This window comes from Myotis brandtii, unplaced genomic scaffold, assembly GCF_000412655.1.
Source record: "Myotis brandtii unplaced genomic scaffold, ASM41265v1 scaffold570, whole genome shotgun sequence".
Taxonomy (NCBI): domain Eukaryota; kingdom Metazoa; phylum Chordata; class Mammalia; order Chiroptera; family Vespertilionidae; genus Myotis; species Myotis brandtii.
This window is the reverse complement of record NW_005370134.1, coordinates 607,959-618,908: the sequence shown is the minus strand read 5'-3', so window position 1 is coordinate 618,908 and position 10,950 is coordinate 607,959.

Here is a 10,950-nt window from a genome sequence, read left to right as displayed (position 1 = left end):
AAGAGCCCCCTTTCCTTATATATGGCCCATGAACATGCAGGGTAGCAAAGGCATAGCGTGAGTCAGTGTAGATGTTGGCATGCTTATTCTTACTGAGTTCTAGGGCTCTTACTAGAGCCCAAAGTTCTGCCCTCTGAGCTGACCATCCTTCAGGCAGGGCCTGTGCTTCAATTGTCTCAAAGTTTGATACCACTGCATATCCGGCTCGTCTTTTTCCTTCATCAGAGAAGCTGCTGCCATCTGTGAACAATGCCAAGTCCACATTTTGCAGGGGCCTATCCCTTAGGTCTGGCCAGCTGGAATAAACCTCCTCTAGGACTTCCAGGCAATCATGCTCAAGGGCCCCCTCAGGGATGGGTAGAAAGGTGGCAGGATTAAGTGTTCTCACTGCTTCTAATCATACCCGTGGATTCTCACATAACAGCCCTTGATACTGAGTCATACAAGCATGAGTCAGCCAGTGCTGCCCCCTTGCTTCCATCAGGGTGACAACAGCATGAGGTACTTTTACATTTAAGTTTTGTCCTAAGGTAAGCTTATCCACTTCCTTGACTAATAATGTTGTGGCTGCAAGGGCCCTGAGGCACAGGAGCCACCCGGAGGCAACTGAGTCAATCTGCTTGGAGAGACAGGCTACTGGTCTTTGCCAGGGTCCAAACTCCTGGGTTAGAACTCCTAGGGCTACCCCACTGTTCTCGTGAACAAAAAGATTAAAGTCTCATGTCACATCTGGTAGCCCTAGTGCCAGGGCCTCAGTGAGCTTTGCCTTTATGGTGACGAAGGTTTTCTCCTGTTTGGGACCCCAGTCTATGGATGCCTTCTCTTCTCCTCTTAAAGCTTCATAGAGAGGCTTGGCCAGGTCTGAAAACTCTGGGATCCAAATTCTACAGAATCCTGCTGCTCCCAGGAATTCCCGAATCTGCCACTGGGTGCTAGGGACTGGGATGGCGCATACTGCCTGCTTCCTTTCGGTCCCTAGCCTTCGTTTCCCTGGGGTGATCCAGAAGCCTAGATACTTGACCTCTTTCTGACAAATCTGTGCCTTTTTCTTAGGCACCCGATAACCTGTTTCAGTTAGTAGTCTCAGAAGGGCTCGTGTTCCCTCCCAGCACTGAGCTCGTGTGGAGCTGGCCAGTAGGAGGTCAACTACATATTGAAGTAGAACGCACCCTAAGTCCTATCCTGGGAACTTAGATCAGATGCTAGTGCTCTACTAAAAAGAGTATGGGAGTTCTTGAACCCTTGTGGCAGTCTGGTCCAGGTGAACTTCTCCTTGGCCCCTGTAGTTGGGTTTTCCCATTCAAAAGCGAAGAGAGAAAAAAAAAAAAAAGCGAAGAGAGGCTGACTGGAAAGTGCTAATCGAAGACAGAAAAAGGCAACTTTCAGATCTAGGCATGTAAACCATTCCACCTCTGGTGGGATGAGTCCCAGAAGAGTGTAGGGGTTTGGCAGCACTGAATGCAGGGTTATAACATCCTCATTAACAGCCCATAGATCCCAGGCTTTTTGACAGGCAAGAGAGGTGTGTTCCATGGAGACCTGCATCGTTTAACAAGTCCCCACTGAAGCAGCCAGTCTAAGTGGACCTGGATTCCTAGGTGTGCTTCCCTTGGAATTGGATATTGGTGCATCTTAACAGGCTGTGCCCCAGGCTTTAACTCGATTAGCTTTGGGGTGTGGCCCTTAGACAGGCCTGGAGGATTCCCTTCAGCCCAGACCAGTGGGAATTCCTTCTCTAATTCAGGTTCTAATGGGGAGGCCTTTGTCTGGGGGGTATAAAGTCTCCATTCTTCTTCCTTCGACACTGCTAAGGATAGGATCATTGGGGAGGTCTCCTCACCTAGGCAAAGCTGTGCTGAGCCATCTGGAGCAAAAGTGATTTCTGCCCCCATTTTCACTAAAAGGTACAGTCTGGCAAGTACAGGAATTCATGAATTACTTGATGACCGCCAAGTTAGCATCGGGGAGGGTGGCAGAATGGTCTATGGGTCTGGTCCCCAGTAGCTCCAATAATGGTGACCTCCTTTCCTGAGAGAGGCACTACTTTCTGAGTGACTACTGAGTGCTCAGCTCCCGTATCAACCATAAAGTCCACAGTCTGGCCCCCAATTTTCATTCTGACCATGGACCTGTGGGAGCCTAGCTGAAGTGAGCCCGGTCTGTCCTAGTCGGAATCAGCCATTGCTAGCCCAATGAGATCTGCTTCAGGTGGCTCTGGTTGATAGCAACTGGGCAGAAAAGGGAGCCCAGTCTTTTTTACTTTGCCGTTTAGGACATTCATTCTTCCAGTGTCCTGTTTCCTTACAATAGGCACACTGGTCTCGTCTCAGGCTCACTCTTCCTTTTCCCCCTGGTCTGTATCCTTGCTGATCTATCTGGGAGCCTGAGCCTCTCAAAGCCGTTGCTATTATATTGGCCCTTTGTATTCTCTTTGCTTCCTCCTTCCTTGCTGCACTGTCTCAATTGATGAAAACCTTGTTAGCTGTCTCTAGCAGTTCAGTAGCATTCTTTCCTACAAACCTTTCCAGTTTCTGTAATTTTCTCCTGATGTCAGGCTGGGCTTGGGCTACAAAAACGGCATTTGCCATGGTTTGATTTTCTGGGGCTTCAGGTCTAAAGGGGGTGTAGATCCGGTATGCCTCACATAGTCTCTCATAGAAAGCTGCTGAAGTTTCATTAGGCTTCTGGAAAACCTCAGAGATTTTAGCCATGTTGGTGGGCTTCTTGGCTCCAGCCTTGACTCCTTGGAGGAAGGCCAGCCGATATCTTTCTAGCCCGGTCCTTCCATCTTCTGAGTTTGGGTTCCAATCGGGTTCCTCATCTGTGAAGGCCTTCCTGGCCCATCTGTCTGTATCTAATATTCCTGCCGGGGCCTGGGTCTGGAGCCACTTCTGAGCCTCTGTTACTACTCTCATGTGCTCCTCAGTGTTAAAGAACGTGAAAAGGAGCTGCTTGCCATCCACCCAGGTGGGCTTCTGGGTCTGGAAGATCATTTCTAGGAGGTCTATCATGGCCTGAGGTTTTTCAGAATGAGCTGGGGTGTGATGTTTCCAATTAAAGATGTCACTGGTGGTAAAGGGCTGATAATAATAGACTGGCCCTCCCTCCTGCAAGGTCCCATCTTTGCCAGCTACTTTGGCACCCCGAATCTCCCTTACAGGCATCTGATGTGCTGTTTGTGGCCTGGGCCCTTGATTGGCTGAACATAAGCGCCGCCCAACTGTCTCTGAAAAGCCTGATTGAGGAGAAATGAAAGGGGGCCGTGTTTCTGGACCTTTCAGACCAGCTGGGGAAGCACTTGTTGCTGCCTGTGGCACGTATGGACATGGTAAAACTAGCGGGACTTCCTCAGGGGATCCTGGCAGAACAAGGGGTTGGGTCTGTGAGACCTGTTTCTTTTCTCCTACTACTAAAACCTTACAGAACTGGACCCAAGGCAGCAAGGTTTGAGCAATTCCTAACCAGCTCTCTATGTAAGGGAACTGATCTGGGTATCCGGGGTCTGTTGTGACTACATTCCAGACTGCCCTAACCAGTCCTACATCTAAAGATGTAGGGGGCCAGCCAACCCCAAAGGCTGGCCATTCTAATTCACAGAATTCCCTAAGTGTTTTGTGGTTCATTTTAATACCATAGTCCTCAATAAAACCCTTTTCAAAATTTTCCAACATACAATTGAGAACAGCGGGTTTACCTTGTCCCAACCCCATGATGATCAGTGGCAAGAGACAGACAAGGGTGCAGGGAAATTTACTAAAAGCCTGGAGGGTCTCCTTAAAGAAAAGATCCTTAATCAGCACAGGCAGGGGCAGGGTGGGTAAAATCTCTCCACCCTGCAGAGCTGTGAGCCCCGCCCCTGAAAGTCCCAGCCAGCCAAAAGAGACTTTCAAGAAAAGCCACAAATACCTTTAAATCTACCCCCAGAATTCCAAAATTTCAACCTAAAACAGCAAAATCACAGAGCAAACCAAAGCCCCTAGTACACAAACATAGAAATTTTTATCAACTATCCCTCCGTGATAGAGAGCAAACGTCTCTGAGAAAACTAACTCAACAGCACTGCTTGAGACTTTTGCAGACCATCACCGGTTCAGCCTTCAGTAAATCAAATGTTTTAACCAGATGAGCAAACAGAAAATCAAAGTAGCTTTCACTTTCACACAGACCAGTTTATCAGCAGATAATTATGCCAAGACAGACAAACATCCGTACTCACACTCTCTCAGACTAGCCCAGACTGGAGCTGAGCAGATAATACCCAACTCCCCAGATGGGAATGAGGGCACTCCCGGCACCCACGCCCCAGAACAGAATTCTCGACCGACGTCTGGGTGAGAACCTACCAGAGGAGTTAAGACTGCGTCCAGCCCCCCTTCTCAGTAGCAAATTGGCTAGTCCCACACACAAACAAACAGAAGAGTGAAACCATAATTCCTTAATCAAATCTGAATTCACTCACCTCTGGAGTTCTGATTCCTGACTTACCTGATGAAGTCCTATGATTTCCAGGGAGGTGATCAAGCTCCCCCTTCCACTTACTTGGAGTGGGCCTGACTGACTGGGGCCCCTACCTTACCAATTCTGTAGACAGGTCCAGAGGTGTCTGTCCACTTTCTCCAGATGCCGGCCGGGTCCTGGGCTGAGGTCTGGGAGCACCTGGAGTTCCCCCTGGTTCAATTCTGCTAAAATCAGCAGCACATGCCTTCCAGAGGCCTGTCCCATGCCCTCGGGCCCCAAACCCCGCCCACTCACCGGAGGCAAGAGCCAAACATAGTTAGCTTCCCGGTCAGGGAACCAATGTTGCAGAAGACCAAAGAAATGCCAAGCACGCTTCCTAGAGAAAGGGAGGGACCCTGTTTATTAACACTAGTGAACTCCAGAAATAATTTTCAAATCGGAGTGCCGTAACATGCAGAGGACTTCACTTTTTATAACCTTCTGGGGTCTTTGTCTTGCAGATATGGTTACTCCCCCTTTTGTGGGCTTATAGGAAGGCCCCCAGGTGTTGGGGGCCCCCAGGCCATATCCGATGATCTGTCCTGGGGCCAGAGATAACCACCTTCCCCCCACCCAGGGCAGTGCATTGTTCAAGTTTTTTGGCCTGACATGCCTTGCAAGACCAGTTTCCTCCTCAATATCAATTGCCTGTGGTTATACCCACAAATAATGCTGTTGGATAATATGGTAGTACTCTTTTTAGTATTTTGAGGGAAGTCCATACTGTTTTTCATAGTGGCTGCACCAATTTGCAACCCATCAATATGCACCAAGGTTCCTTGCATACATGTGTTTGTTGATTTAGTGATGATAGCCATTCTTATATATGTGAGGTGATATCTCACTATGGTTTTAATATGTATTTCCATGATGATTAGTGATATTGAATATTTTCATATGTTTATTGGACATCAGTATATCCTCTTTGGGGAAATGTCTATTAATTCCATACATTTTCCCACAGTTGCTACACTAATATTCATTTCCACCAACAGTGCATGAGGGGTCCCTTTCTCTACATCCGCATCAACACTTGTTTGTTAATTTATTGATGATAGATAGCCATTCTGACAGGTGTGAGTTGATATCTCATTTTGGTTTTAATTTGCATTTCTCTGATGATTAGTGATGTTGAGCATTCTTTCATATATCATTGGAACATCTATATGTCCTCTTTGGAGAAGAGTCTATTCAGGTTTTTTGCCCATTTCTTAATTGGATTGTTCATTTCCTTGGTGTTGAGTTTTAAAAGTTTCTTACAAATTTTGGATAAGTCCTCATCAGATATATCAGTGAATATGCTCTCTGATTCAGTAAATTTAGAAAATGCCATAAAATTTTGGATATTTTTTAAAGTTAACTATTTTAAAAGATGATCTATTTGAAATCTGGCTTAGGTTTGGTCTTGCATATTTACTTTGTATTTCAAGGTTTTGGAATGATAACCATAACTCTGCTTATAAGCATGGTTGTGTTTTATGATCTGTGACTATGATAGCATATTAACCATAAAATAGTGGTTCATTGTTTAATGTAGATGGCTGGTATGAGAGCTTCTTTTTCTACTCTTGATTTATGCTCCTAAAGAAAAGATAAATGTCCTTCTTGAACATTTTATTACAGAAATGCTCATATATGATCTTATCTAAAAAAGTGTACAAGATAAATTATTTCATGCTCTACTGATACAGAAGGTCAGCATCTACCTTGGTAAGTCTGGCAATATTTTGACTTTAGATTCAACTGTCATAATGTAACTGTTTTCCTGTGATAAATACTTATCTGCAACTTAGGTATTTGTTTTTCTCCGCTATTTTCTAAGCAAATTCCTATTAATGTTGCATAATTATAAATTAAATTTTAACAATCTTATATAATAAATAGGTAATATGCAAATTGACCATCACATCTTCACACAAGATGGCCATGCCCATGTGGTCAAAGATGGCTGCCCCTATGGGGTCACAAGATGACCACCACAAGATGACCAGCGGGAGAGGGTAGTTGGGGGAAACCAGCCATGCAGGGGAGGGCAGTTGAAGGCAATCAGACTGGCAGGGGAGAGCAGTTGGGGGGGACCAGGCCTGCAGGGGAAGAGTGTTAGGAGTGACCAGGCCAGCAGGATGGGCAGTTAGGGGTGACCAGGCTGGCAGGGGAGGGCAGGTGGAGGGGACCAGGCCTGCAGGGGAGGGCAGTTGGGGGCAATTGGGCTGGCAGGGGAGCAGTTAGCATTGATCAGGCTGGCAGGAGAGTGGTTAGGGGATGATCAGGCTGGAAGGCAGAAGCGGTTAGGGGCAATCAGGCAGGCAGGCAGGCAGGCAAGCAGTTGGGAGCCAGCAGTCCTGGATTGTGAGAGGGATGTCCGACTGTTGGTTTAAGCTTGATCTCACAAGGATTGGGCCTAAACCAGCCGTTGTACATCCCCTGAGGGGTCCCAGATTGGAGAGGGTGCAGGCTGGGTTGAAGGACACCCATTCCCCAGTGCACAAATTTCATGCACCGGGCCTCTAGTATATACATAAAAATATTATAATGAATACATTTTAATTTATCTCTCTAAATATTGAATTTCTACTATCTTTTTGAGTTTTTTGTAGTTATGATTTTCCTCTCTTCCTCTTCCCACTCCCACCTCCTTTCCCTTTTCTTCCTTTGCCCCTAGCAACTAGGTTCCTATCATATGAAGCCATATAGACCAACTCACACTAGTCATTATTAAATGTAACATAACATTGTATTAATTTCTCTTATGTCTGCTTCCTTTTTTTACTTTGTGTGTAAATGCCCATCTGTGTTTTACTGAAGTAATTTAAAGTAAGACTTTTCATCTTAATTACTTTTCAACATCTGCTTTCTCTTAAGTTATATTCACTCTGTATTTATAGTTTAAAGGATTCCTATTTATTTTTATCTGTACATGCTCTAATGGTACTTTATAATAGATTACTTTTTCTTTATTGATTAAGGTACTATATATGTGTCCTTGTTCCCCCATTAACCCCCTTATTTTGCTTATATGCACGCATACAAGTCCTTTGGTTGATCTCTCCCCCTTATCCACACCCTCCCCTGCCTTCCCTCTGAGGTTTGATGATCTGATTGATGCTTCTCTGTCTCTGGATCTGTTTTTTTTTCATCAGTTTATGTTGCTGGTTATATTCCACAAATGAGTGAGATCATGTGATATTTATCTTTCTCTGACTGACTTATTTCTCTTAGCATAATGCTCTCCAGCTCTTTCCATGATGTTGCAAATGGTAGGAGTTCCTTCCTTTTTACAGCAGCATAGTATTCCATTGTGTAGATGTACCACAGTTTCTTAATCCACTCATCTGCTGATGGGCACTTAGGCTGTTTCCAAATCTTAGCTACATCAAAATAAAAAGCTTCTACACAGCAAAAAATACCATCAACAAAACAATAAGAAAGCCCACTGCATGGGAGATCATATTTGCCAATGTTATCTTTGATAAGGGTTTAATCTCCAACATTTATAGGGAATTCATATAACTTAACAAAAGAAAGATAAACAACCCAATCAAAAAAATGGGCAATGGACCTAAATAGATACTTTTCGAAAGAAGACATAAGGAAACCCAAGAGACATATGAAAACATGCTCAAAGTCACTAATCATCAGAGAGATGCAAGTCAAAACAACAATGAGGTACCATCTCACACCTGTCAGAAGGGCTATCATCAACAAATCAACAAATGACAAGTCCTGGCGAGGATGCGGAGAAAAAGGAACCCTTGTGCACTGCTGGTAGGAATGCAGACTGATGAAGCCACTGTGGAGAAGAATATGGAGTTTCCTTAGAAAACTGGAAATAGATTACTTTTTAATATATATCAATTATTTTATTATAGTCAACAGTATATGACATACCAATCTAGAATGGCATTGGTATAGTCCTAGTATCTGTATACCTTTCCTCAAAAAATTTGAAGAATTAATATATATACATATATACATTTACATAAATAGATATGTATTCAAATGAACATTTGAGCGTATATGATAAAAATGTAGAAATATTATGTATAAATATATGTATATTACATAGCAAAAGAAATGTAACATTTCCTGCAGAATTGGAGTAAATTCTTTATGTCTCCTTATACAGACTCATTCATTACACCCAAAGAAAATGATCTTTAAATTTATGTTTAGTCTTTCTGGTGTGGCTCAGTGGTTGAATGTTGATCCATGAATCAGGAGGTCATGGTTTTATCCTGGTCAGGGCACATGCCTGAGTTATTGGCTTGATCCCCAGTAGAGGTTATGCAGGAAGACAATAGATGATTTTCTCACCTTTGATGTTTCTATCTCTCTTTCCCTCTGAAGTCAATAAAAAACACATTTTAAATAAGTAATTTTTGTTTATTATTCCTCTGCTTAGTACCTATAACTAAATACATTGTTTAGTTTGTTTTCAAAATTTTAATGCATAAAATTTAACTCTATGTGAAATTTGAAACTTGCTCTTTATCGCAACATTATGCTCCTGAAAATCAGGGACATTGATTTACATAGCTCATATGTATTGATTTACATAGCTGATTGTTATTTAATATATTATTGTATGAGTATCATTCATTTTTAATTTTTTATTGGTTAATCCTCACTAGAGGATATTTTTCCATTGATTTTAGAAAGAATGGAAGGGAGGGAGCAAGGGAGAGAGGAGAAAGAGAGAGAGAGAGAGAGAGAGAGAGAGAGAGAGAGAGCAAGAGAGAGAGAGAGAGAGAAACATCGATGTAAGAGAGACACATTAATTAATTGCCTCCCTCACTTACCCAAACTGGGCCAGGGAACCTGCAACCAAGGTACATGCCCTTGACTGGAATTAAACCCACACCCTTTTATTTCACAAGAGGACACCCTAACCACTGAGCAATGTGGCCATTTTAACTTATTTTTTGATAGACATTTGAGTTACTCTAGTGTTTGTGTATTATAAATGTTGTATGGGCATTTGAGCGATGTCTCCATATATATTTAGACAAAAATATATCTAAGGACACTGAATGAAATGACTGCTTCAAGGTCATTAACATCACTTATGCCTAGTATGTCAAACAATTTAATTTTCATCCTTTTAATAAATTTAAATTAATATTTCTTATGGATTTAATTTCCATTTTTCTCTTAAAAGTAAAGTTGAACAAAATTAATTTTCTTTTAAATTAATTTTAAAAGTAACTATTTAAATATTGCCTATATTATATGTCTAATAATAGTAAAACATCACATTTGAGAAACAAAATTGCCCATGATTCAAAAGTAAACAAAAAAAATCATCACTGGTTCATTACTGCTAAAGAAAAAGTAAATTTTCTATCTTCTTTGAAAAATATTATTTGACTACCCTAATGATACCTGAATCTTAATTGCAATTTAATTAAAAATTTTATTATGTTTTAAAAAGCAGAGGGGAAGAAACCCACTAATTTTAAATTAATTAATATTGAACACCCAGTTAAGTTGTTATTATAATGCTTCAAGGAAAGCTGAATCTAGCAAAAGCACTATATTTATTGGAAAGGTATATTAGTAATTAATAAATAACATCATAGGAAGAGTCAAGTTAACATGATTTTTTATTAGAAACATGTTAAAGGCCTTGGGGGAGTTACTTTTAATATAATATATATTAATGATTTAAGAGACAGGAAGGGAGAGGGACCGAGAGATAGAAACATCAATGAAGAGAGAGAATCATCTATCAGTTGCCTCCTGCATGCCCCCCACTGGGGATTGAGCTTGAAACCTGGGCATGTTCCCTGACCAGGAATCGAACCTCCTGGTTCGTGGGACAATGCTCAACTACCAAGCCACACCAGCCAAGCTAGCGGTTACTTTTTTTTTTTTTCATTCACTAAAACTAAATCATCCTATCTAATAAAAGACAAACATGGTAATTAGCCGTAACTTCGCTACCCTTCCCATTGGCTAATCAGGGCAATATGCAAATTAACTACCAACCAAGATGGCGGCCGGCAGCCAGGCAGCTGACGCGAACAGGGAGGCTTGCTTGCTCCAGTGACGGAGGAAGCCAGGTTCCCCGCCTGCTTTGCTTGCCTCTGAGCTTGCACTCTAAGAAACTATGTTGCAAATATAGAAGCTAAACAAACTCCAGAAACCTGCTTTCAGTCAGCCGGGATCTCAGAGCTGGAGTCGCAACAAAGTTTCAAATACAGAGGTATACAAACCAGATACCTGCTTTCAGCAGCCGAGGTCTCAGAGCTGGAGCCGAGCCTCAGAGCTAAAGACAGCTCTCAGTTTTAGTGACAGCCATAGAAGGTAAATAAATCCCAGAATAAAAAAGAAAAAAGAAATAAAAGAGAGGTTGGGAGCTTCAGTCACCCGCCAGCCTGAAAACGTCCCTCAGCCCCTCACCCAGACTGGCCAGGCACCCCAGTGGGGACCCCCACCCTGAAGGGGGTGTGA